Here is a 26,050-nt window from a genome sequence, read left to right as displayed (position 1 = left end):
CCTTTGATTTGTCAACATGTTTTCAAAACTAGATTCTGATCATCTAGAGCTGCAACTTTTGACTAATAATATTTTGGTTGCCTTGATATGAGTCTCATAACAAAATGGGAAACTAAAGGTGACAAAAGTTAGCATCCTTTTGGGGAGGGGCACAGATACTCAATATTTTCTGCCCTTTTTTAAGAAGATGAAATGTCACAGCTTGCCACCTGTGAAATAACTTTATCTTGGATGGAAATAACTTGGCCTGGTCTAGAAAACCAGGTCAGTGGTTACAAAAATGAACCACTATTTCACAATTAAACAGATCATTTGAATAAGACTCATTAGGTGCTAAGTCTGTGTAAAGCAGTAGTTTTCAATCTTTACATTCATCAGAATCACATGGAAGTTTGGTAAAACATTCCTTGACCCTACACAGAAAGATTCTGATTGAATAGATTTAAGGTGAGAATTCGCATTTCTGCAGAGAAGTTGTGGGTTTACAGAACAACCATGCCTAAAATAAAGCATTCCCTTATAGCACCTTATTATTGATACCTTGCATTGGTGTGGTATATTTGTTACAATTGATAAAACTGCATTTTATGACTGTCCTACTATAGTTCATGGTTTAACTTAACTAAGCATCTTTAGTAGGCTGCCATGGGTGCAAGTCAACACTTTTCCATCCTTCTCTCACCTACCTAACCAACTGACACAACCTTCTTCTTTAACCATTCTCAGCAACTCATTCCTATGCCCTCTCCCTATCCACTCTGCTTGTCCTGTCATCTCTCTGTCTCACTCACCATCCTTTTTCCAAGTCAAAGAACTCTGTGGCAACAACTGTTCTAGGCATTACAAAAGATTAGAATTTATAAGGAATAGTCCTGGACTCCAAGGAATTGGAGATCTAATTAGGAAGATAAGCATTATCCAGAGGAAAGCTAAACAACATCCCAAAGATTTAATGAACCATTTTAAGATAGGTTATAAAACAGTACATGGTTAATTGTTAAATTAATCGTGCTAGAAAAGGCTAGGAAGATTTCTGGAAGAGATGGGCTGAGACTTGAAGAGTGGGAAGAATTAATTTTAATTCTTTAGTCCAAAACAAAACAAAAAAACCTAACCTACTCACTTCCCACCCCATTCATCTCTGTTCTTTTCTTTTGTTACAAACCCCTTTTTCTCTCCCCCTATAAAATAATTCTCCCATGCTATTTCTCTTTCATTATCCAGATAGAACCCACCATCTCTCCTTGGCCTACACCAACATAATCTATTTGAAGTGTCAGATATAATTACTTGTCGTTCACTTATTTCTGTTACTACCATAGGAAATTAAACTTCATACAAATAGAACTTCATAGAAATAGAACACCATACTCCAAACTCTAAACTCACAAAACATATAAATTAATGAGTGATACTGTACACTAAGAATTATTTGGCAGAGCCATGCTAGCCACTGTCCCCAAGTCAGTGTTGCTGCTAACACACCTAACCTAGGGTGATCATGCATATCCACAGACCTGTGATCAAAAACATGGTGGAGGAGATGCAACAGAACTCAATGAAGTCTGCTACTCAGATGCTGGAGAAATACAACATAGAGAGGTCTTTGAGGCCTATATTTGCATTGCATAGGGGAGGACCTTTAGTAGTTATGTGACACAAGAAACCAAGCACTTCATCTCTTTCTAACTGGTCTAAGTAGCCATTCTTTTGTTTAATGGATAGACTGGACCACATACCTAGGGATCCAACTGTGGTGGATTGAATTATGTTCCCCAATTCAGACACGTTCTTAATCTTAACCTGCTGTCCTGTGGGTGTGAACCCACTGTAAATAGGGTCTCTTTAAGAAGTTATTTTTAGTTAAGGTGTGGCCTAACTGAATGAGGGTGGGTCTTAATCTGGGTTACTGAATACCTTACAAAAAAGAAAGAAACCAGGAGCAGCCAAAGTGAGAGAAAGCCACAGGTAGGAGCCAGAAGCAAGAAGTCAGTGGGAAACCTGAATAGAAAGGAGACAACATTATACGGGATGGGAAGCAGGAGATCTAAGCCAAGGAACCCCAAGAACAGGCACAGTCACACCAGAACATGGTGTGACCCCAGGAGGAAGCAATATTTCTAGCCTCTGAAACCATGAGTAAATGAGTTCCCATTATTTAAGCCAGCCCATTGTGTGGTATTTGTCAAAGCAGCATGACAAACCAAGACATCATCCAAATAACAAGAACTGCATCTAAATTCCACACCCCAGAGTCTGAAATCTTCATCTTTGCTAAAAGAGCACAATCATGAACACCAATCTTTTTAAGCCCCTATTGCATTGTTCTATATGTACATCCTCTGCACTCATTTTATAGCAATTAGTAAAAGAGCTGACGTGTTTCTTTTCCAGTCCATTTCTTTCTCCTTCCTCACATTTTCCTTCCCTAAATCCCACTCCCTTTTTAAAAAACTGAATCTTTTGAGAATTGAGAAAGTATAGCAGACATTGCTGTATGCCTTCCCGCTGAGACAGGTGTCCAGAACTCAAAACCCTCAGCAGATGCCAACCATGTGACATCCCAACCGATAAAGCAGCACTGGACAGCATAAGCCTTTCCTGAGAGAAGATAACCTCTAGTTAGTGCCTTTATTGGACATTTCATGGCCTTAGAATTGTAAACTTACAACTTAATAAATTCTCTTTTTAAAAGCCATTCTGTTTCAGTATATTGCATTCCAGCAGCTTACCAACTAAAACAGGGTAATCAAACGTTAAATTACAAAGAAAGTGGAACATAAAGAAAAGGAAATAAAGAAAGAAAATGGGAAAAAGAATAATTAGGAGAAGATATCTTTAGAAAAAAAGCAAGAATGTATTGGCAGAGTAAAAGAGACAAGAAATGTGAAGAGGAAGATCAGAAATAGAAGATAAAAAACTATAGTCAACACTTTAGTAAATATCTCTGCTGGATTTAAGTGTCCAAAGACTACAAATGCAAATTTATTACAAAATAATAAATTCATTTTTAAATTTTTAAATAAAAACTAATTGCTCTCTTAGTAGCCTGTAATATTCATACTTAAAACAAGCCATGGAAATAGGAGGAGGGAGAAGGAAAATATAGTATTCTCTTCCTTCTTTCCTATATGAAAAGAATGAAACAAAATATTACATAAAGAAATCAGAAGATCCTCAAGCAAGCTTATGCTTGACATACTCAGATCAAACAGAAGCACATGAAATTCCTCCAAAAAGGAAAAGAAACAACGCTTTGGAACCTATTGGTTCCACCACTCTTCAAATCCTAACACACAGCTGGTGAGGGAAAGGAGAAAATGCTTTAATAAAATGAGTAATTCAAGGAAGGAATTGTTATACGGTTTCTTGGTACCATGTTACTTTGTCTGTTTTGATCTAAACCACAAGCTAAGTTGATTCCTTTTTATTTCCAGAGCAGTATTATTTTTAAGCTCCTATATCAGTGGACTGTGCCCCAGTGCCTGGTTTTTCAGGCACTCTGTCAGGCAATGAGCCTTGCCCTGCTTCCCTGAAGAGCCCCAGGCTTGCCAGGGGAGATGCCTGGCAAGCCACAGGCTCCTGCAGGGCTCTCCTTTCTTGGCCCGGTTTAGAGAGAATGATGGTATTTCTGTGTGAAGACTTCCCCACACTTGGGAGCACTTCCAGTTGGGTGTGCTGTGGGTACATGCCACAAAAATGCATCCATGTGTCGTTGCTCCTGAGTCATTGAGTCAAAATTACAATTATGATACCCCTTTTGAGAGCTGCCAGATGTCATATAAGCTGTATTTGTATTGGTTGCTTAATAAGTAACAAGCCTAGAATATTGAATTTAATAACATGAGGCCCAGAATTTGAACCCTGGTCTGTCAGGCTTATTATGAAATCTCAGTTACTTAACAGCACTGTGATTCAATCCCTCTCACGATATCCTAGGTAGAACAGTGATTCCTGTTTCATAATTGGTGTTAAGTATGAGAATTAAGGAAACAGCAATTACAAAGCAAGTCAATAAATAAAAACCAAAAAAATAAAATGTGACAATCCAAGCATAACACTTTTATTCTGAAATAAAAAAAACTTAAACAAAATAGGGAAAAAACAAAACAAAACATGAGTGACAACACTGGCTAGAGAACACTGTTTTCTTGCCATTTCTCCATTACTGATTGAATAAGTAGGTTTGTGCAAATCTCTTCTGAGCCTCAGTGCCCCATCTATAAAATGGGAATAAGAGTATCTTCCTTTAATGGTAATAAAATTGAAAGCGACTTAACATATAGAGACTGGGCTATAATATATATTCAAACACTGGTGACTTGTAGCTTTTTAATGAGATGTTTACCAATGATCATTTCCATTTTGTCTTGAGTGGAGTGCTTTACAAATGATTCTCCCAGTAGAGGAAAATCAGATTTTTATTAAGGCCTGATCACTTTTCCATTAGCATATGATTGTAAGGATGTACAAAGAAGGATATGATTGTACGGTAAAAGCACTGGACTTAGAATCAGAAGCCCTGAGTTCAAAATGCAGGTTTGCCAGATGTATTATTGTTGCTGAAGTTTCATACTATGTGTGTAGTTACGTACTTTTAAACTAAAAATCTGGGTTCTTAAGCATGGGGTAAATGTAGGCACGAAGTTCCCAGAACACATCTTGACTTCCTTCCTACCTTCCAAACACCACCACTCTGGAAATGGCTGGTTAATTTTATTTAACATTTTAGCCATGCTCCAAATTATTTTCATTCATCTTACCTTCTTATTATAAATGATTTAATCATAGGGGAAAGTCAGCCATGGGATAATCTGTTCTTTACCTTCTTTTTTCTGAGAAACTTTATCCTGATGTTTAGAACTATGTAATATTTGATTTGAAAATTTCCACTAGAATATATTTGGGCAGTAAAAACAAAGAAGAATATTTTCAAATCATAACATTTTCGGCTAATTGCCTGACATACTACTGAATGAAAAACACCTACTTAGACAATAAATATCTTATTTATCAACAACAGGGTAACCTTCTTAGTGAGTCAACGGCAGAATACCATACTAAGAAAGCAAATCAACGCAAGCTGCCTTCAGACAATTCTGTCCTTGAATTCATTTGTTCACATTTATGGGCAATCCAAATTAGATCAGACTCAAAATAGAAGATTTTATATTTCATGCACACCTCAATTGGATTCTATTTGATCTTCCTTAGCATTTGCTACTGTAAAAATAAAAAAACTTACTGATGATATCACTGTGTACAAAGTATACTTTTGTAATTTTATTTCTATGAGATATATTTTCATGAATAGGATAGATACAGCAAAGGTATGTGCTCTATTTTTAAAAGATGTTGCTAAATTCCTTTATAAAGCTTTTTAAAATGTACATTCCCACCAGGAAAATTTGAGAGAACCCTTTTCCCCACACCACACCACCACCAAAAAAAGGTATGATAACATTTTATTTTCTGCTTATTTGCCATTTTAATTTGCATTTTCCTTAATTATTATGAGATTTTAACTACTTATTGTCCTTGTAAATTTGTTCTTCTATGAAATGTCTATTTTATTGGATTTTATCTTTCTCTTTGCAATTCATTTTTTTGTATGTTACAGATACTTCTTCTACTACATATGTTAAAAACATCTTTTCTATTTTTCTTTGCATTATGTATATATCACCTGTCATATGCAAAGGTGTAATATTTATGAACTTAATAAATCTATCTGGAATTCCTATATTGGTTCAAAGTACTACCCAAATGGCTGGTAATATATATATATATCCTGAATTTTCTTTTGAAATGTTTATTGCTCTTTTTTTATTAAATAAATTATTTGAGCCACAATTTATGTTTCTATATGGTGTGAGATGAGAATCTTAGCTTATTTTCTTTTACTTGGATAGCACACATGATTCATTAAATAAATAAATGTTCCACTGAATTTATATATCATCTTCTTCATATATTAGATTCCCATATTTCTTAAGATCTGCTTCTGGGCTCTCTGGTGCCTCTGATCCACGTTTCTATTCTTATGGAAAACCCTTTTGGATTTTTTGGTATTTTGGTTTTTAATGGTTTCAAGAATGAAAATATCTGATGAGACATAATTCTTATTCATAGATTTTTTTTATTCTTCTTGGTCATTTAGCCTTCTATAATGATAGGTAATGTATAGCGAATGTTTACTATGTGTCAGGCACTATTTTAAGCAATTTACCTGATTTAACTTTTTGAAGACTCACTACAACCCTATTCCCATTTTAAATATGAGGAGATTGAAGGTTAGAAAGAATAAATATCATTTTGAAGATAGTGCAGCTAGTAGATGATGGAGATAGGATTCAAACTAAGCCAACTTGTCTATAAAGCACGTACACTTTACTTGTTATAGCCCCTTCCCATATGACATTTAAATTTAATTGTTAAAAATCAAAAAATAACCCCAGTGCAGTGTAATTGTAATCTTGTTAAATGTATACATAAGCATGAGGAAAGTCCACATTTTAAGATGCTAAATGTTATTAAAAATCACAATCTATCTTCCTACTAATTCAGATCTTGTTTTAGTCCTTAAATAAGTTTATATTTTCCTCAAATATATCCTGTAAATTTCCTTAAGAAAAAATTCTTAAGTGTTTCATAGCTTTGCTACTTTTGTGATGTGAATAATATTCTATTCCAATTTCAGATGGTTATTGTTAGAGAAAAGCTAATTACTTTTGTATGTTTGCCTTTTAGCCTGCCACTTTATTGTCTTCCCTTAAATCTTATTTTATTTTATTTTATTGTATTCCCTTAAATTTACCCTGCTTTTATTTGTTTGTTTGGTCAGTTGGTTGATTGTTTTCTAGGTGAACAATCTTTTCATAAATATATATTATTGTTCCTATTTTAAGAGAAATGCCATTAACTTTCTGCATTCACTTTGGGGTGTTTGAGGAAAATTGTTAGTGAATTTAGGAAGTTTCTTTCTACTTCAATTTTCACATTGAATTGTCATTAGAAATGACTGCTGAATTTTTTCCTTTTTTTTTTCTTTAACAGAGATGTTGTGGGTTTACAGAACAATCATGCATAAATATTGGACTCCCATACACCACCACACCACCAACACACTGCACTGATGTGGACTATATATTACTTAAGATAGCCCAGTTTTACGATTGTACTATTAATTAAAGTCCATGGTTCAATTTAGGGCTGACTGTTTGTGAGTGTAGTTTCATGGAATTTTTTTCAATTTTATTTTGCTACCACATATACAATCTAACATTTCCCCTAACTGAATTTGGGATAACATCCTTTTAGCATCTACCAACCCTGTTATATGGTTTTTCTCTTTTAACTTGTTGTTATAATAAAGATACTGCATTTAGAGACTTCTTTATATTGAAGCACACTTGCATTCTTATTACAAATCTTGTTTGGTCATATTTTATTTATTTTTCATTCCTGCTGCCTGCTGGATTCTAGCTGAACATCTGTATTCATAAATATCATTGGCTATAATTTTTCTTTTTATTATTTTATCAGGTTTTGGTACTTAAACTATTCTGACTTTAGAAAGTGAATTGAAGAACTTTCCATCTTTTGTCATGATTTGATATAATCCAGATAATATATGAACTACATATTATTTAAAGATGAGATACAATTCAGCTATAAAATCATCTAGTCTTTAAGAAGAAAACAAATCATCTAGTCATAGTGCCTTTTTGAGTGTTATCTATTGAACCACCTTTACAATGGTTATCTGTCTATTCAAGTTCATTTATACTGCTTTGTTCAATTTTGATTATTTGTATTCTGTTAGTAAATCTTCCAGTTCCATTAGGACATTAATTTTATTGCAATAAAATTGCAGTGACATATTTTTAATAATTATTTTAATTCTGCCAATATCTATAGTTAAGCTTTGTTGTCATTGCTAATAGTTTTAGTATTCTCTTTCGTATAGATAAGTATGGATTTATCTATTTTATTGGTCTTTTCAAAGAACCAGCTTTGGGAATTACTAACTCTTTCACTTATTTGTTGGTTTTCTATTTCATTAAGTTTTTATCTTTATTCTTTCTTTTTGCTTTTTTGCAACTTAGTTACCCTTAACATCTCAAGATAAATATGAATTTTGTGTGTTTTAGGCTTGCCTTAAAGCTATAAATTTCCCTCTAAGTATAGCCATGCCCCATGCATAGATTTTTGTAGGAAGTGTTCACCTTTTCAATACATTCTAATTTAAATTAACTTACAGCCAATAAACACTTTACTATTCAAGGTATGTATTTTCAACTGGCAAAGTAAAAGGTGAACAACTTTACCTCTTACCAAGCATGGCTAATATGCTTAGTCAGACATTTTCAATAGAAACCCTGCAGAAAAATGACTTCTTAAAAAGAAGCTAAGGCCAGCCTCTCCAAGAACATCAACTTGTTCCAACCCCCATCCCATATAAAGGGGGTTCCAATCCCTTTCCAATATGAAAGAGTTAAAATGGTTAAAGCCCAAAACCCCCTGAAGATTGGGAGAAGGATCAAAGGAGAAGGAGGATTTATAACACAGAAGATAGGATTTAACAAATGAGTATGACTGCTCAATCATTATATTGATATTTCTTTCAGTCTCCAGTGTCTTGGAGTAATTATAAGGAAACACCTAAAAATTCTGAAACTGTAGCTCCCACCAAACCCTGAAATCTATAGCTACTTGTTTGAAATTTATTGCTGTTCTATAACTACTTGTTTGAAATTTATTGGGGTTTTTTTTTTTTTTTTTGCTAAATTTCATGATTAAAAATGTTAAAAAAAAAAGTGGAGAAACTATAGCTTCTTTAGAGTGGGAGAAGGAAAAGTGAAACTAGAAGGGCTTACTTTGTACATACTAAAATCCTCAACAGAATTTTAAAAACTTTCATTAGTAGAACTCAAAAAAAATCGGGGTTGGGTTAAACTTAACAGGAGAGATCTTTGGGACTACTAGAAAAAGGTCTAAACTGGTAGGAAATTGAAGATGTTTCAAGTATTAGACTTTATTCTTAGCATTGCTTTCTTCACTAATACTCTAATGGCCTATAAAATATCACTTTCATATACAAGTATAATGCCTATAACCAGAGATTATCACAGCTGATACCCAAAATTCTAATTTTAATGATTTGGATATATATGTGCATACACCTATACATACATTTGAATATACATACACATATACAGATATGTCTGCATATATGTAGGTAGTATACACACATGTATGTGTGTGTATTTTGTGCCACACAAATGCATGAATTTATGCATGCATGTATTCATGGAGATTGGTCTCCATCATTCATTATTATGGTACTGAGATAGGCAAAGAATCCTGCGTAAGTAAGAAGGGGTGATTATTTTGCTTCTCAACTAGGTTCTTTTTCTTATCTTACAAAAAACTAGGACATGTGGAAGATATGGAGTTCCTAGGAATTTAGTTGTTTCACTTTCCAAATAATTACTCTCTTTAATACTGTCATGTAACATAATTACAGTTGACTCATTGAGAACACTTTATAAGATATAATGCACTTAAAATATAGGAAAGTCAATTTTTCTCAGTTGTTAGAGGATAGCTTGGCTAAAAAATAACTTTAAAGACAGTAGACTGTGTGATCCACATTACTTTAAACAACTCAAGTCGTTCATTCATTCAAACTGACCGTGTCATGATCCTACTTAAAATAAACTATACAAGACAAAAAATATTGAATTCTTGTGAACTTCAGAATAAAGCCCAAACTTTCAAAAATAGCATATGAGACTTTTCCCAGCTTACTTCTTCAGCCACCCCTCCCAGCACTCCTCGAAATTCCCATTACCTCTAACCACTCTGAAGTTTTCACTGTTCTCCAAACTTATAATTTTCACCATTCTGTGCTTTTGCATTTGCGATTCCTGCTATCTAGAATGCCATATGCTTCTTCATATGGCAAACACCTTCAAAATCAATAAAATAATTAATTATCTCTTTAAATTCTTCCCTGAACACCCCCACAATTATTTACTGCCTTTTCTGTTCCATGTGCTGTAAGAGTTTTCATCCCTTCTCTTCTTAATTGTTTACATGTCCCTAGTCTTGAAGGCTATGAGCTTCTCAAGGGTAAGGGCATGGTTGTGATTTGTTTTATGTTTTGGGAGCAAAGACAGGCTTAAATTATTATAGACATATGTTCTAAAAATGAGCAAAGTATTTTAAGCAGGACAGAGATGGTTAAGGAATAGCCCCTGCCTTCAGGAGCTGACAATCTTGTAGGGGTATGAGGGATGGCTTAATGAAGGAGCTGACTTTTGAGCTGAGTTTTACTCAGTGCCTGGGAGAACATTTGTGTCTTCCTCAGCCCAACCTTACCATGAGTGGTTCCCACTTGTCTTTCTGGTCAGCCTGAGACACTGGGGTGCATCAGCATAGCACACTCCCTAACCCTAAATAATAAATAAAATTAAATAATAATAACTTTATTGGCATTTTTGAAATGGATACTGTATGAGAATAAATAAACAGATGAATGGAATAGATTTAAAAAATGAGTCTCCATATGGAAGACAATAAAATTAGATCCCTAACCCACACCATATACAAAAATTAATCCTAATGGTTTATTGTCCTAAAAGTGAAAATTGAAACTTTAAAACTATTGAGACTATAAAATATCTTCATGTTTTATTTTAGAAAGATGTCTTCAAGAAGACACAGAAATTACAAACCACAAAGAAAAATGTGGATAAAATGGACTACATGAAAATGGAAAATCTCTACAACAAATGACAGTACACTGGGGGATGGTAATCACAATGTATGTAACTGTGTTAGTCCAGGTCCTCCAAGTCACAGGTGCTAAGACCCTATTAACTTTGCAAATAGTTAGGGGAAGTGCCTTTGTAGAAGGAAATAGGGAGAGAGGCAGGGAGGGCTGGGGAAACTGTCAGACTTCAGTTCAAGTCCAACTCTGAATGAAGGAGAAAAAGAGAAAAGTTGGATGGTAGCACTCTTGGCCACCATGCAGCCTAAAGAAGGTTTGGCAAAGCCCACTAAGAGCCTATGACCCAAAATCAGCCAATAAATAATAAAGACATAGACAGCCTATGTCTCCAAGTAGGGATCTCCCTTAGTGTCCCTGCCACACTCATTCGTGTACTACAGTCTATGAAAGCAGTCTCAAGGCAAACTAAGTGATGAATTTCAATGTACCATGGGGCTCTCAGTCAATTATGCTCCAAGTACTAGGTGGTCTTTAAGGTGGATTTCAGCACAATAACTTACAAAAGAAACTGGCAAAGGAAATGAAGCCAGGATAGCTAACAAACATGGAAAAAACCTACTGTTGCACAAGTAATCAAGGATCCACAAATTAGAATGATTATGAGATAAGAGCTTTTACAAGTCAGTTTAGCAAATATTAAAGTCTGTCAATATTAAGTCATTCAATATCAAAGATGTGAGGAAATAGGAATTCTCATAAATTACTGGTAGGAATGTAAATTGGTACAGCTAGTTTAAAGTACAATTTTGAGTGTCTAGTGAAATTGAAATGTGCATATATATGTGTGTGCGTGTGTGTGTGCGTGTGTGTGTGTGTATATATATATATATATGCCAAGATTCAACTTCTAACTATATACTCTGGAAAAACTACTGTATATGTGACAAGGAGAAGTATTCAGTGATGTTCATTACTGAGTTTTTACTGAGTAACAACTTGGAGCATTCTAAATGTTCATCCGTAGGATGAATAAATATGTAAGAAATAGGAAGTAAATAAAACATGACCATTATGAGTACAATATAGCAGTTAAAAAGGATGAAATAGATTTCCATATATCAGCAGCATAGCTATATCTCAAAAATATAATAGGAATGAAGAAAAGTTCAAGAATGATAAGTACAAATGATACCATTTATGTAAATTTTAGAACTACACAAACAAAAATACTAAATATTATTCACGGATAAACATGCACATATGAGTGCAAATTCATTCACATGGGCTGGAAAGGTGAACATCACATTCACGATATGATTGCCTGAAGCGTGGCCCTCATGCTCCACGTGGGTGAGTCGGACAAAGAAAATGAAAAGTCCTCCTTGGAATCTGGCTAAGCCCCTAACAACGCAGTTTAAAAAACGGGGGTACTGTCACATGAACATCTCTCTGGAATAGGCACTTGTGACACAGGTGAGCATTAAAAAGTATGAAAATGAAAGATTCCCATATCTGAAAAGATTTGGTGTTCTGAGTCAATGTATTTGGCTTCCTTTCCTGACTGGAATCCAATTATAAAGAGACACTAGCACATGTGGGTAATTTTAATTTAACAAATCCCTCAGGGATCATAATGAATAGGATACTGCTAGGATTGAAATGAAATAAAATAATGGGGCTAGATTGAGGAGAATTGTGAATAAGACCATTATTTTAAAACCAAATACATTAGTAATACCAATATCCTGCTGCTACTGTGAGTACCTGTTCTGATTACCCAGTTTATTGTTCATCTGTAGATTTTATTAGTGTTTGGCTTTCTGTATTTGATTTAACATAAAACACTTTGTTTTGTATGCACTGTTAAACATTTATCTTTGCTGATTTCTAAGGGCTTCCAAATCTGGCAATATATTTATCTTAAGGGTGGTGGTTTTCAAACTTTACAGCAGATTTTCCCATCTATGAAAGTCATACACTAAAAAAAGTTGTACCACTTGGTGCTATCATGAGTTAATTTTAAAAGCTGCTCAAGGGTTTGTGCCCCTTAGAGAATCAAACAGGGACAGAAACTGTTCTTCACTTGCATTGCAACTTTCATTGAGTTCCCATGGAATAATCCATAAAAAGTGTGGAGGAAATTACCCATTGGAATTAGGAAGCTGAGCATGATTTGCTCTCACATAAAATTAACTACTGAGGTTTTAAAAATTAGTCTTAAAAGAAATTGAGTATATATTTTTTTATATTATGATCAGCTAATTTTCTTGTTGAGAGGACTCTGAAAAACTTTTTTTCAAACCATTCTATACTGCCATTTCTCTGTCTAATAATGTACTCAGCACAGTTCATCTACAGATAAAATCAAATATCTGCATCTTTCAATAACTCTCAAAGCATGGTCCTTGGACCAACTATTTCAAAATCATGTGAGGGACTTGTTAAAAACTGCTCAGTTATTCTCACTCAGAAGGATTGGGACAGGGCTGAGAAACCTACATTTTAACTCATGATTATTATGCTTACTAGTGTTCGATGCCATCACTTAGATAATCGTTCTTTTGACTAAATTTCCTTTACAACATGCCGGCTAAATAGGCAGATGCCTATCTCAAAGGGTTCTGTACATACATTGGGTCTGTTTAGATTGCAAAGCACTTGAAAATACTTAGATAAAGAGTGCTAGAGTGGGCAAAAGTAATACTATAGTAAGTGCACAGTAAAGATTAACTGATTTTATTAAGAAATATATAATATAGTGATATGATGTGTGAACTTTTCATGTAAATGTTCACCTTTTTTTTCTAAGATCTATTCCCTTTTATTCCAAATTTCAAAACTAAAATCATTGACAGAAAAAATTCAAAAAGCAGAGGTAAGAAAGGAGTTTCATAAGAGTGAAACACAAATTCAATTGTCATTTTAGAATATTTCTTTCCAACCAGGTCTCAAAGGATACCTAATTGTCATCATGGCACGCAATTTTTTACCTTGCCCCATTCAGTTAATATCGTCATACAAACATTTTAATGCTGCTACATAATCTTCAACATCATTCTTATAAGTAGTTGTATAATATTGTTCTTTTAAAATTTTTTATTGTTAAATGTAACATAATACAAACAAAAGAAAGCAAAGCAATGATTTTCAAAGTATACTTCAACAAGCAGATACAGAACAGATTTAGAGTTTGTCATGGGTTACCATTTCACTATTTCAGATTTTTCTTTCTAGCTGCTCCAAAACACTGGAGATAGAAGATATATTTTTTTCTTTTTGCTGGTAAACAACATATATGCAAAAAGCAATAAATTTCAAAATACATTCCAATAATTAGTTGTAGAACAGATTTCAGAGTTTGGTGTGGGTTACAATTCTACCATTTTAGTCTTTTTCTTCTAGCTGCTCTAAGATACTGGAGACTAAAAGAAATATCAATATAATGATTCAGCAATCATATTTGTTTGTTAAACCCAAACTTCTCTGTATAATTCCACCATCAACTTTGATCTTTCACCCACTTTCTAGGGGTATTTGGGCTATGCCCATTCTAACCTTTCATGCTGGAAGGGTCTATCCATAATATGGGATACGGGGATGGAACTAGATGATGTTCTGGATAGGCTGGCCTCACTGCATTTCAGGACTTATCTGGTGCAAGGGCCCATCTGGAAGTTGAAGGTTTCTGGAATGTTACTCTAGTGCATGGACCCTTTAGAGAGTCTTATATAACATGCATGTTCACCTTTTTAACTTTAAAATAAAAAGCAGCTAAACTTCATTAGCCCACTATTAATCGATCATGCCAAACAAACCAGAAGTTGTTGAAGAGGAATTGCTAACATAAAGCTCATTAACTCTGACCTGAACATAGAACAGATCAAAGGTATAGGGTGTTATTACATTTTAAAGTGAGAAAGAGAGAGAACTTTAATGAAAAGGTAGAGTATTACATTTAATGGTCCTGTATACTTTTGCAATATTTGCTGAGCACATTTGAGCTTCCTGTGACTTTGTAGATAGGAAAATACTATAAACCTTGTTTTATGACTGGCTTATCACTCTTTAGAACAACCTTGACAATACAGCTGTTTGTGGTAAGGAAGGAGGGTGAGAAGCTTAGGGTGAGGGAACATGAACTTTAGAGGTAATAAGGTAAATGCAATTCAATAACAGATGCCTTGGAAAGTGAGTCACTAAACAGCTATTGCCATTGCTATTAATACTTGAAATTACTAGAAACTTGTATTGTGCTTTATACACATGGAAAATGTGCAAGAAGAAGGGAGAAATAAAGAAGGGGGAATAGAAGGGATGGGTAGGGAGAAGAGAATGGTAGAGAGAGCCCAAGAGAATACTGAAAGAGAAAGAATGAATTAGCCATTATGGTGCACAGCTATTATAAATGTCTGTGGTATCATAAAAGCTTATTTCTGTATGATATATGTATGTGCATATATATGTATGTGCATATATATATATATTTAATTAGTTATGCATATGCACACACATATGCATATACATATATATATATGCATACACATATATATACTTATATTGAAGTTAACTTCCACAGGAGGAAAGGGATACTAGTGAATTCATGAATTCACTGATAGGTACAGACCTAATTTATAGCAAAAACTCAAATTCCAAGAAAATTTTTATTGGTCCAAATAAAAGTAAAGCAGCAATAGAATAGCTAAATATTATTGACTCTTTATCACCGATATTAAATTATTGTTTAATAATTCGTTATACACATATACACTTTTATGTATGAACTTACAGGAAAATATGTAACTATTTTATTTGTTAATATTTGCTATGCCTCTGTAGGTGTTTATTTCTATATGTGTGTCTATTTTTATATTTGAAAACAAATAACTCAAGTTCTTAACAGAAAAAAAACATACCGTGCAATGATTTAAGGTGTCTTTGGGTAAGTGCTTCCAAAAAAGTATAGTTAGAAAAGATATGTACAACAAACAAAGAATCTTATTGATGTTATTCTGGCTATAAATTAGATTCATCTAACTACAGATTTCCTGATCCCAAATTTCAGAATCTCTGAAATGGTTCTTGACAGCCCTTTAGATAATTTGCATTTTGTTGCTCTAAGAATTAGGATTTAGGAACCTGCTAATCCCCTAATTATCTCCTCCAGGCCTGCCCACCCAAGTTGTTGGGACAAATCCAGACCCTGTAAAAAGTGCCCCTTTATCAGTACTTCTTTGGTGCATTACTGGTTTTTCTTGTAGCTGGGCCTGCACTCAATTTCCTAACATGTACCGGGGGGGGGGGGGGGGCCCCCAGGAACCAAGCCTTTTGTTTTACCTAGCTGATGTTCTGGAGAGGCTGGCCTCTCTGCATTTCAGGACTTATCTGGTCCAGGGACCCATCTGGAAGTTGAAGGTTTCTGGAATGTTACCCTAGTGCATGGAGCCTTTAGAGAGTCTTATATAGCATGCATGTTCACCTTTTTAACTTTAAAATAAAGTTCCTTAGGAGATGGACTTCATACTTACCCTCCCATTACCTTGATGTTCAAATTTCCTACCATGATCCCTACTCTCTCAGGAACTGATTTTAGAACACCAACTCAGCAGGCATCCTCCCTTCTGCTGACTGTTCACTTACTTGGACTTCTGTGTTTTAAATTTGAGATGATGAGGCATGAAATATAGATTCTACCCCAAAGGGAAGAGAAAAGGAGAAAATAATGTCGAAGAAAATCTGGAAAGGAATTTCTTGACATAATGAAATGCTGTGTGTGCTATTTATTATAGGTGATTTTCCCATGACACAAGTATTTAAGATTATGGTACTTTGAAAATAGCATTTAAATGAAAATAAACTATGCATAGAATTCTCCATATTAGTTCACAGTAGAATTTATCACATGATCATGCAAATGTTCTAAAAATGATCATGGTGATAAATATGCAAGTATGTGATGATATAAAAATAAATAAAAAAGAATTTATCACATTAGTTTATGATAACAAATCTTTGTTACCAAAAAACCCTTTATAAAATATCAGATTTATATTCTTTATGGCTTAATAATACCACTACAATCATAGTAAAATAAACAAGCATTAAGTTTGAACTTCAAGTCAGCAATGTTTAAGGGATGTCATTAGAGTTTGAGATAGACTATCTTTTCTAATCTGTAACAACCCTAAATGGGTATAGCAAAAAAGATAAGGAATCAGATCATTTAGATTCTGTTGCTGATCACATCATATATGAGACTTATAATCTTGAGCAAATCTCTTAAACTTTCACCCCTTTTTCTTTAAAGTCTGAATAACATTTCATAAGCTCTGCCCACAACATTTTCGTTACTCTTCTCCAATTTGGATATTGGCACTGGGTGAATTTTCCTAAAGTAGTGTTTTGATTATGACACCTACCCAACAAAGAAGTGCAATGGGCATAAAATAATGTGGACTTATTCACTCTTCTCCCAGGGTACTTTCCTTTGTTGCCAACTCTGGAAAGCAAAGCATTACATTCTCCAGACTCTTTTGTGACCGGAGTATTTCATGGGAGTTGAATTCCACTAATTACATGAAAGTGGAGGACATTCTATCTTCCTGCATTTTTTAGCTACTTTTTTTTTTATTACTGGCAAGTAGGGAGACAGACACTATCATCTTCAGTAAGGAGGTTACTCTACAATAAAAATGTGATGAGTAACATCAAAAAGATATACACAAAGAGAAATGGCAGCAGAAATGAAGGAGTAATTTATGCCATGAAGAGAGGAAAGAATGAAGAGGTCTAGGAAAGTACTCTCCCCTGGCAGTTTCTACTTCAACTTTTTTATTGTATTTATCACTGGAATAGTATTACTGGTTTGTTTACCTATTTATAACCTGTCTCCTCCAAGTAGAATATAAGTTCCACGAAGGCAAGAACTTGTCTTGTATATTACCATGTCCTCAGCTCATAGATCGTGCTTGTCACTTAGTAATAGCTTAAAAGCATTTTTTTAATGAATACCTGACTATGAGTTCCCTCAACTTCCTATCATCACTCTACCTCATAGTTTCATGCAAATGAAACATTGTCTTGGCTTTATTCATCCTAATTCTCCAAAGAGGGCTCACCTTCACCTGTCTGAATCTAATCCCTCCTATATGGTCTATGGTTTCTATCTCCTATTTGTGAGTGTCACCCTCTGTTCTTCTGTACTGAGTCTTCAACTGCTCCCTCTAAAGGGGCTCCTTTTATTGTCATTAACACATGATTACTGTTTCAATTTACTTTTCTTTAATTATGAATCAGATTGAGCATCTTTCTATGTGTGTAATGGCATTGAAAAATTTTAATGACTTTTCTTCTCATGTGCTTAGCCATTTTTCCATTAGGCAACCCATCTGCTTCTTCTTAATTTGCATGTTTTTGTAAATTGAAGGAAATTAATCCAATGGGTACTTAGGATTCTTATTTGACCTCTCAAAAGCATGTGACATTACCGATCACTCCCTATCATTTGAAACATTTTCTTTTCTTCCTTTCCATGGCTGTACACTCTCCTGGTTTTACTTCCTCCTAACTCTTAGTATCCTTCTCACTGTCTTTCACAGGTCCTTTTTCTCTGTGCCTCTCTTAGGTATTGATATTCCTCAGGGATCTGTCCTTAGTCCAACTCCAATCCTGTCACTGTATCCACCTTTCCCTGATAATATCATCTACTCCCATGACTTCATTTCTAATCCATAGGCTGGGGCCTCCCACTTCTCAGTCTCCAGATCAGACTTCTCTTCTAAGCTCTATGTATTAAAAAATATCTATAAGTTAAAAACTCATTGCAGACAGGGACCCTTGCATCCATAGAAGAAGCTCAATAAATATTTATTGCAATAGATTTTTAAATTTATTATATCTGACTCAATAGTAATTAAACCTTACAAATGAAAACTGGTTCTAAGAGATACCAATTATAATACAATTGCCATTGCAAGGGCTGTTTTGGCTTGTACTCATAATTTTTAGAAACACCAGGATTTCTCTCCTGGGAAGGTCTTTATGAACATTTCTCTACTGCTTTAGAGTAAGATGCCTTCAAATATAAGACTTAGCCAGAGAGTTCTGAGGCCCCTTCTAAAACTAAGTTTTAATTAAAAGATAAGGGTAAAACCTACTGTTTATCTCAAGTTAGACATCTCTTCGAAATGGAAAACTCCAAGAGTGCAGGGTCCAGAATCCCAGCTCTTCAAGGAGGATGGAACATCAGCCATATATAATGATACAATATGAATTTGACCTTTGAAAATTTAGTGATTTTTTTTGTGCATTCTAAATAGGAAGACCTGGTTTAAATATACAAATTTCAGCATCTGTTCATGGGATGGCTTGGTCCTAGGCAGCTATAACTGAATTTTTTACTACTTTCCTGTCGACTTGCCCAAATCTTAGTGGGACAGTCAACCTTACTGCTATTTTGATTTTAGAGATGTAAGAACTCAGAATTATACTCCTAAATTCCAGAGTTATAATCTTAACCCCTAAAACCTAGCACACTTTTGAAATTCAGCATATTTTCAATTTGATGACAAACTCCAGGCAAAGTTGTCCCTAAATAACTGGAAAGTGAGTATTATGTGGACCAATGCATATAAGGTGCTTAGCATAGCAGGGGTGGCACATGTGCTCTTTCAATAAGTGCTCGCAATATTTACTTTTAAATTCCAGGGCTCAAATGAACAGAAATAACAGTTTAGTTCAGGAAATGCTATGACATTTCAGTTTGGTTCTGGTTCAATAGTTTTATAAAATAAATGTGCTTGCCTCAAATTACAGTAAATAAATGACAGTGCTTTGAAACTTAATTACCTATCGGCAGCAAATTATGGGTGGTTCAAGGTACAGTCACTTGTGGTTTATTCTAGCTTAGGGGACATAGTTCAATGTGCTTCAATTATCTGCTTTAGATGTCCATTTATCTTGGCTACTATTGAATGCAAATGTTATTTCCTATGGCACCTTTTTATTTACAGTTCTCTCAACTGAGCATTTGTGAATTCTCCTACCATAGTGTATTAATCATCCAAAGATCAAGCCTTAAATCCTATGTGGGTTAGTTTTGGCCAAACCCAGAATGCCAGAGGTCAAATTCAAATTTAATTTGTCATATGGAATCTGCATGATGGAATTTATTTTCCAGAAATTCACCAACTCATTTATTACTTCTCTCCTGCGTTTTTCATACTTTCTGCCAATTTCCTTCCCAAGTTTATTTTTTTCTTTTAGTAACGTTTTGACAACTCTCCCCCCAACTTTTTTTCCTTCCAGTGCCTTAAATATGAAAACTTCCAACAGTGGGAAACACAAGCAGATTTTATCTTCCTCACCTTACACAGAAAATCTTTGTATTATAATGCATATATAATAACTGTCATGACAAATACTTAAAGAGGATTATTTTAAACTATATCCCAAAAGTATCTCAAAAACTTTGTGGGAAGCAATTACATATCCTAAACACTTAACCTCTCACACTCTCTACTCCCATTCCCCACCATGCACTACTATAAGATCCAAATACTTCTCCAAACCCAGGTACTTTTTCAAGTTTAAGAGCATGTCACTGAATAAAAATAATTCAACTACTTGTGACCAAAATGATGAACTGCCTAGAATTCTCTTCCTGTCAGCTGAGGGTCTGGGTGGTAGGATAATGGCGTTGGTGAAGGGCAAGAGGGATAGTGTCCTGGAGATAGAAAAGGGCAAGAGGACACTGGATTTGCCTTTCTTTCATTAATGAAGTGTAATTATAATCCCCTAAAGGGATAAGGCAATTCCATTATATCGACTCCTCTTTTTAAACTAGCGAAGTCTCCAGAGACTAGTTATCATGGCTACATATATTTATTAGGACTCTGAGAGTCTTTTGAAGATTATAGGAAAGAAAATTCGAGGATCCCTGCTGGACACAGGAATGCAGAATGATACTTGTTTTTAAAAAAATTTCAGTTTGCCTAGGAATCCATTCTATTGTAAGCTACATTCAAAGTAAGATGTTCCTAAAAGAAAAGGACTAGAGGTGAAGAATCTCAACATAACTTGCTCAATCACAGCTGCACACTGAGTTATTCTATCAACACAGAACTATCTCAATGCCCTTCCCTATGATAAAGTTTTTAAGCTATCCCTCTGAATGGATAATTTTCAACAACAAACTGAAATCAGAAAACTATGTGAACTATGTTGCGTGTGCTTTCTCCTGCCCAAATAAATTTACACCTACCTGTCCACTCCTATGACACCAAGCATCATTGCCCACGCAAGTTTGCAGATATCAGCATTGAACAAAAACACAGAAATGAGGAAGATAATATTCTGTTTGCATCTCTAGCTGCAAGTCTAGATGTAGGACATTAAGAAACAGATCAACTTTGGCAGTCAAAATGAAAACACACTGAATCACGAACGTTTATACTTGGTGGCAGAGACTGCAGAGAAAAAAGATGAAGAATTCTTTTGGGACACCATCAAGAGTTCTGTAGAGGTCCTCTATTCCTGGGACAAAAGCCCCTCCACCCTTAAAAAATAAATCCTTCATTTTAGCACACAGGTATCATACTGTTTTGAGGTGAGATGAGAATACTTGTTTAACAAAAACAAATATAAAAATGAAAATATTAGGTCACTGAAAATTAGGGAAACTTCTGATTTTGACGGTTAAGATAGTCTAGCACTTTTAATTATGTTTATTTTCTAACTCTTGGCAGTGATGTGCTGCCATGCAGTTATCTCCTCAAACCCTCAGATTGTGAGGCTCATAGGAAAATATTTTCTGAGCAAAATTTTTACAGCTGGCATGCCAACTTGAAAATATCTCTGAAACAGTCATCCAACAAGAATTTACCACCTTGTCTATCAATGTGCTAGGTGCAGTATACCAAAAAAGAATTTTTAAGTCAATGCTCCCAAGGAATTTACCACATAATTGGATAGATAAAAACAACATATATCAAACACTCAGCAAAGAGAACAGAATAGGATATAGTAATAAACTCAGTGAGTCACTAAATTTACCAGTTTAAAATACCAAGAATTTAAGAGATGACTGGGAGTTTTTGCCTATATAAGACTACTAGGAATACCTAAATCAGTTGCAAAAGCCAGCAGGACTGAAAGGAGCAGGGAACAGGGATTATTTTAAATGAAAAGCTAAGTGTTTAATTTCACATTTTAGGCAAAGAGAGAGGAGAATAAATTGGATGTTAAAAAACAGAGGAGAATAAATTGGATGTTAAAAAACAAAGTGACAATCACTATAAAATTTAATTAAAACCCAGCCAATATCAGTAAATAAAGAAGTACTTGCAAAGTCTTCTTGGGGAATTGGGGAGAAAGGAGGAAATACTCAACTTCCCCATTTGGAGAATTCCTGATATTCTCACAAGCAGTGGGACAACCAAATCAATAGGCTGAACCCTCAGTCTTGGAGTTTGTCTCTATGAAACTTATTCCTGCAAAGGCTAGGGAGGCTAAGCCTACTTATAATTATGCCTATGAGTCACCCCCAGAGTGCCTCTTTTGTTGCTCAGATGTGGCCTCTCTCTTTAAGCCAACTTAGCAGGTAAACTTTCTGCCCTCTCCCCCACATGGGATATGACTCCCAGGGGTGCAAATCTCCCTGGCAATGTGGGACAGAACTCCTGGGATGATCCAGGACCCAACATCTTGGGATTGAGAAAGCCTTCTTGATCAAAAGGGGGAAGAGAGAATTGAGATAAAATAAATGTTCAGTGGCTGAAAGATTTCAAACAGAGTTGACAGGTTATCCTGGATGCTATTCTTATGCATTATATAATATATCCCTTTTTAGTTTATGGTGTATCAGATTGGCTGGAAGGAAGCACCTGAAACTGTTGACCTGTGTTCCAGTAGCCTTGAAGATGACTGTGAAACGACATAGCCTTTACAATGTGACTGTGATTGTGAAAGCCTTGTATCTGTTGCTCTTTTTATGCAGGGTATGGACAAATGAGTCCAAAAATATGGATAAAACATGAATAAATAATAGGGAGGATATGGGGTAAAATAAATTGGGTAGATTGAAGTACTAGTGATGCAAATGTTCTAAAACTCATCATGGTGATGAATACATAGCTATGTGATATGGTGAGCCATTGATTGTACACCATGTATGGGCTATATGTTTGTGAAGATTTGTCAATACAAATATTAATTTAAAAAAACAGCCAGTGGCATCTGCCATAGCATTTTGTTAGCACTACCTATGATCCTTTTGCCTTCATGAGATGTCTCAGTTTTATAAAAAGTTCATCTCCAGATCCTTCCTTCCTAAACCCACAGCTTTCCCACCTGCCCTCCTTCCCAATTCTTGTTGGGCAAGAATCCTTAATCCTACACTAATTTCTCTTTTCTTCTATTTCTTTAAGAAAAAGAACCTCAAAACTCACTCTTCCCTGAAGTGTCATTTTTCATAACACTTCCTATGGATGTAAATAGTGCATATTTATGATATTCCTTTCATTAACACAATCCTTTTGCTCAGCTTTCTTTTCTTCTTATCCATTATGACCATAGCTTCCTCCTGCTCTCCCTCCTTCAGTTATAATAGCAAATACTATTACTATTACTGCTACTACTACTACCATTTCTATTACTACTAGCTGTTTTATTTATTAAGTACTTTCTGTGTGCCAGAACAATCTACAAAATAGGTTATATAATGCCCATATTATAAATGACAACAATCAGTACATAGCAAGGGTAAATAACTTTCTTTAGTAACCCATTCTGTCAGATTCCAAAATCTGTGGTCTTTTTGCTATACTACTCCAAAGATTCTAACTTTGTCCACCTTCTTCTCTCATCGCAGCCAAAGTATATTTCTAGAATGCAAAGCTGATTATATCATTCCCTTTATAACAAAGGCCTCCCTGACCAAATTCCTGAGACAGATATACAAGACACCCATGGCATGGCCTTCCAGCTTCATCCCTCCCCATTCACTGTCCCCAACTATACACTGTTTCTATCAAGATGCTGGTTCCCTGAACTCATGAGGTTTCATGTCTCTATATTTCGGTTTATACAGTGTCCTCTGACCAGAAGGCTTTTTCCATTTTTACTTATCCTACAAAGCTTCAAGATGTCACTTTTAGAGAAAGCTTTTTCTGAACTGTCCAGGCAGATTAAAAGCCCCCAGCTGGAATTCCATAATGCCCTAACAGTTCCTCTATCCCAACACTTGCCATATTGTACTGAAATGTCTCTGTAAGTATATTCTTCCCAACCACCCCTAGAAGTTCTTCAAGGAAAGGGATGATGATGTTTTCATTTTGTCCCCATTCTATCCCAGCACACTGTACAATATCTGGTATAAGGCAATAATCACACAATTAATGTTTTAGGATCAGAAAGGGGCACAGAAACTGGGACCCCCTCCCAATTCCAATGCCATATCTGGAACACAGAACCAATGAGCCTACCTTCCAGCCTTTGGGATCTTTGCAATCTGTTTCCTTCCACAGAATACTCCAACTTTTGTTTACTGCATCAAGCAGGCCAACTACCATATAATTGCCTCTATAATTTTCTCTTATAACCACTTTTGTCGACATCAAAACTGAGACTGACAACTTTTCATAATTCTTTGGCTTCAAGGTTCCTCTTTCTCCTTAATTGTATGGACCTCTACCTTATGTCCACAGTAGTCACTCACTAGCAAGCTCTGACTCTGAAAGGCATTTCCCCTACCTCACACTCTCTGGCACTATTTTCCACGTCAAAGAGAAATGGAAATAAGCTACATACTGAATGACTACTTTGCACAAGATGCCATGTTAGGCACTTTATGTGTATCTCATTTAATCTCCTCAACCATCCAGTGACTCATCAATCTCCCACTTCTTCATACACCTAACCCTCTTTCTACTTTATTGGTAGTTCTAATCTTCTTAACCAAAAATCTCTACTGAGGCCATAAGTTTCATTCTTGTCACCCTTGGAACTCCCTGATAAATCATTCCATCAGAGAACACTGTCTTGGTTGCCTCCATTTATAGGTATCTTTATGATTTGCAGACTCAGATGGAGTCCCATGGTTCCTCCTTTCATTCCTTTGGAAGATCTCCTTACATTTTTCTATTAGAGCACCACTTAGATTATTTAATGACATGTTTCTCTCTTCCAGTAGCTAACCCTCAATTCTATGCATCATGTCCTTATTTTTATCTCCAGTTCCCATTACATTATATAACCAACATGCAGCAGGTCTTAATAAAGGTTTGTTAAATGAAGACAATTCAGCTTCTTCTTGTTTAAAAGTTTACTTAGGCACAAAGGACTACATACGTTTATTTCATTTATGTGAAATGTATAGAATAGACAAATTTATAGAGGCAGAAAGTAGAATAGTGGTAGCTTAGGCCTGGGAGCAGCAGGGGGGATTAGGAGGGAAGGGGAGTTGATTGTTAATGGGTACAGGATAACCTCTACAGAAGTTAAAAAATACGCATAAACCTGTGAATATGCTAAAAAAAATTTAGTTGTACACTTGTTTTTAAGGCAGGCAATGCAACGAAAAAGGTAGGAGAAATGTTCTTTTTCCTCTTCCTCCTTCCTTCCTTATGTTTAATGGCTTTATTGAGATCTAATTCACACGCCGTACAATACTTCATTATTAGCATGGGTCACTACAGTCTACACCTCTCAGAGAAAAAGCTAAGTCTTATTCTTCTCAGTATTACCAGTGCCTAGCATGGTGTTCAGAAGTTGGTAAATACTCATTCCATGAATATGCGACCTGTAACTCTTAATTTATTATTAGTAATACAGCTAGGTTATATTTGAGTTAAAAATACTTTGATAGGTTTTCTTGGGGAATGAATTTACCATTTATAAGATTATTTCTGTGAGAAGTTGTATATTCAAAACAAATAAAATCTACCAGAAACTGTCTAAGAACTTTTTCACTAATAAAAATATAAACTTCATGATTCATCTTACAAGGCACTTCTACTACATTCTAACCCTCTCCTAGACGAACATCTGTGTTCTCTAGAATCACTCAGATTTTTTTTTTTTTTTTTTTTTTTTTTTGGTAATAAATCTACTAAGTGTTCACAACCTGGGGTTGTGAAATACTATTCCTGGAAAAAAGGGCTTTTTAGGAATGAAGAATATCTTCTTTCAGGTAAATCTAATACTTTTTCAGGGCAGCTCTTAGTTTCATTTTGCTTTATAGTGTGTAGAAAATAAAAGAATGGGGGCTTTAAAAATCTGCTGTTGAATGAGTGAGTATATACATAGAAAGGCACTTGA

The 26,050-nt window shown here is 35.0% G+C and overlaps 1 protein-coding gene across 3 annotated transcripts in view; it reads right to left on the bottom strand.

Moving 5' to 3' along the window:
- The window catches only part of CFTR (CF transmembrane conductance regulator), a 192,751-nt gene that overhangs the window by 84,980 nt on the left and 81,721 nt on the right, over nt 1-26,050 (bottom strand). The gene's annotated exons all lie outside the window — the stretch shown is intronic.

This window comes from Tamandua tetradactyla, chromosome 1 (genome assembly GCF_023851605.1).
Source record: "Tamandua tetradactyla isolate mTamTet1 chromosome 1, mTamTet1.pri, whole genome shotgun sequence".
Classification (NCBI taxonomy): domain Eukaryota; kingdom Metazoa; phylum Chordata; class Mammalia; order Pilosa; family Myrmecophagidae; genus Tamandua; species Tamandua tetradactyla.
Note: the sequence above shows the minus strand (reverse complement) of the source record. Positions and strands in the feature narration are given on the sequence as shown.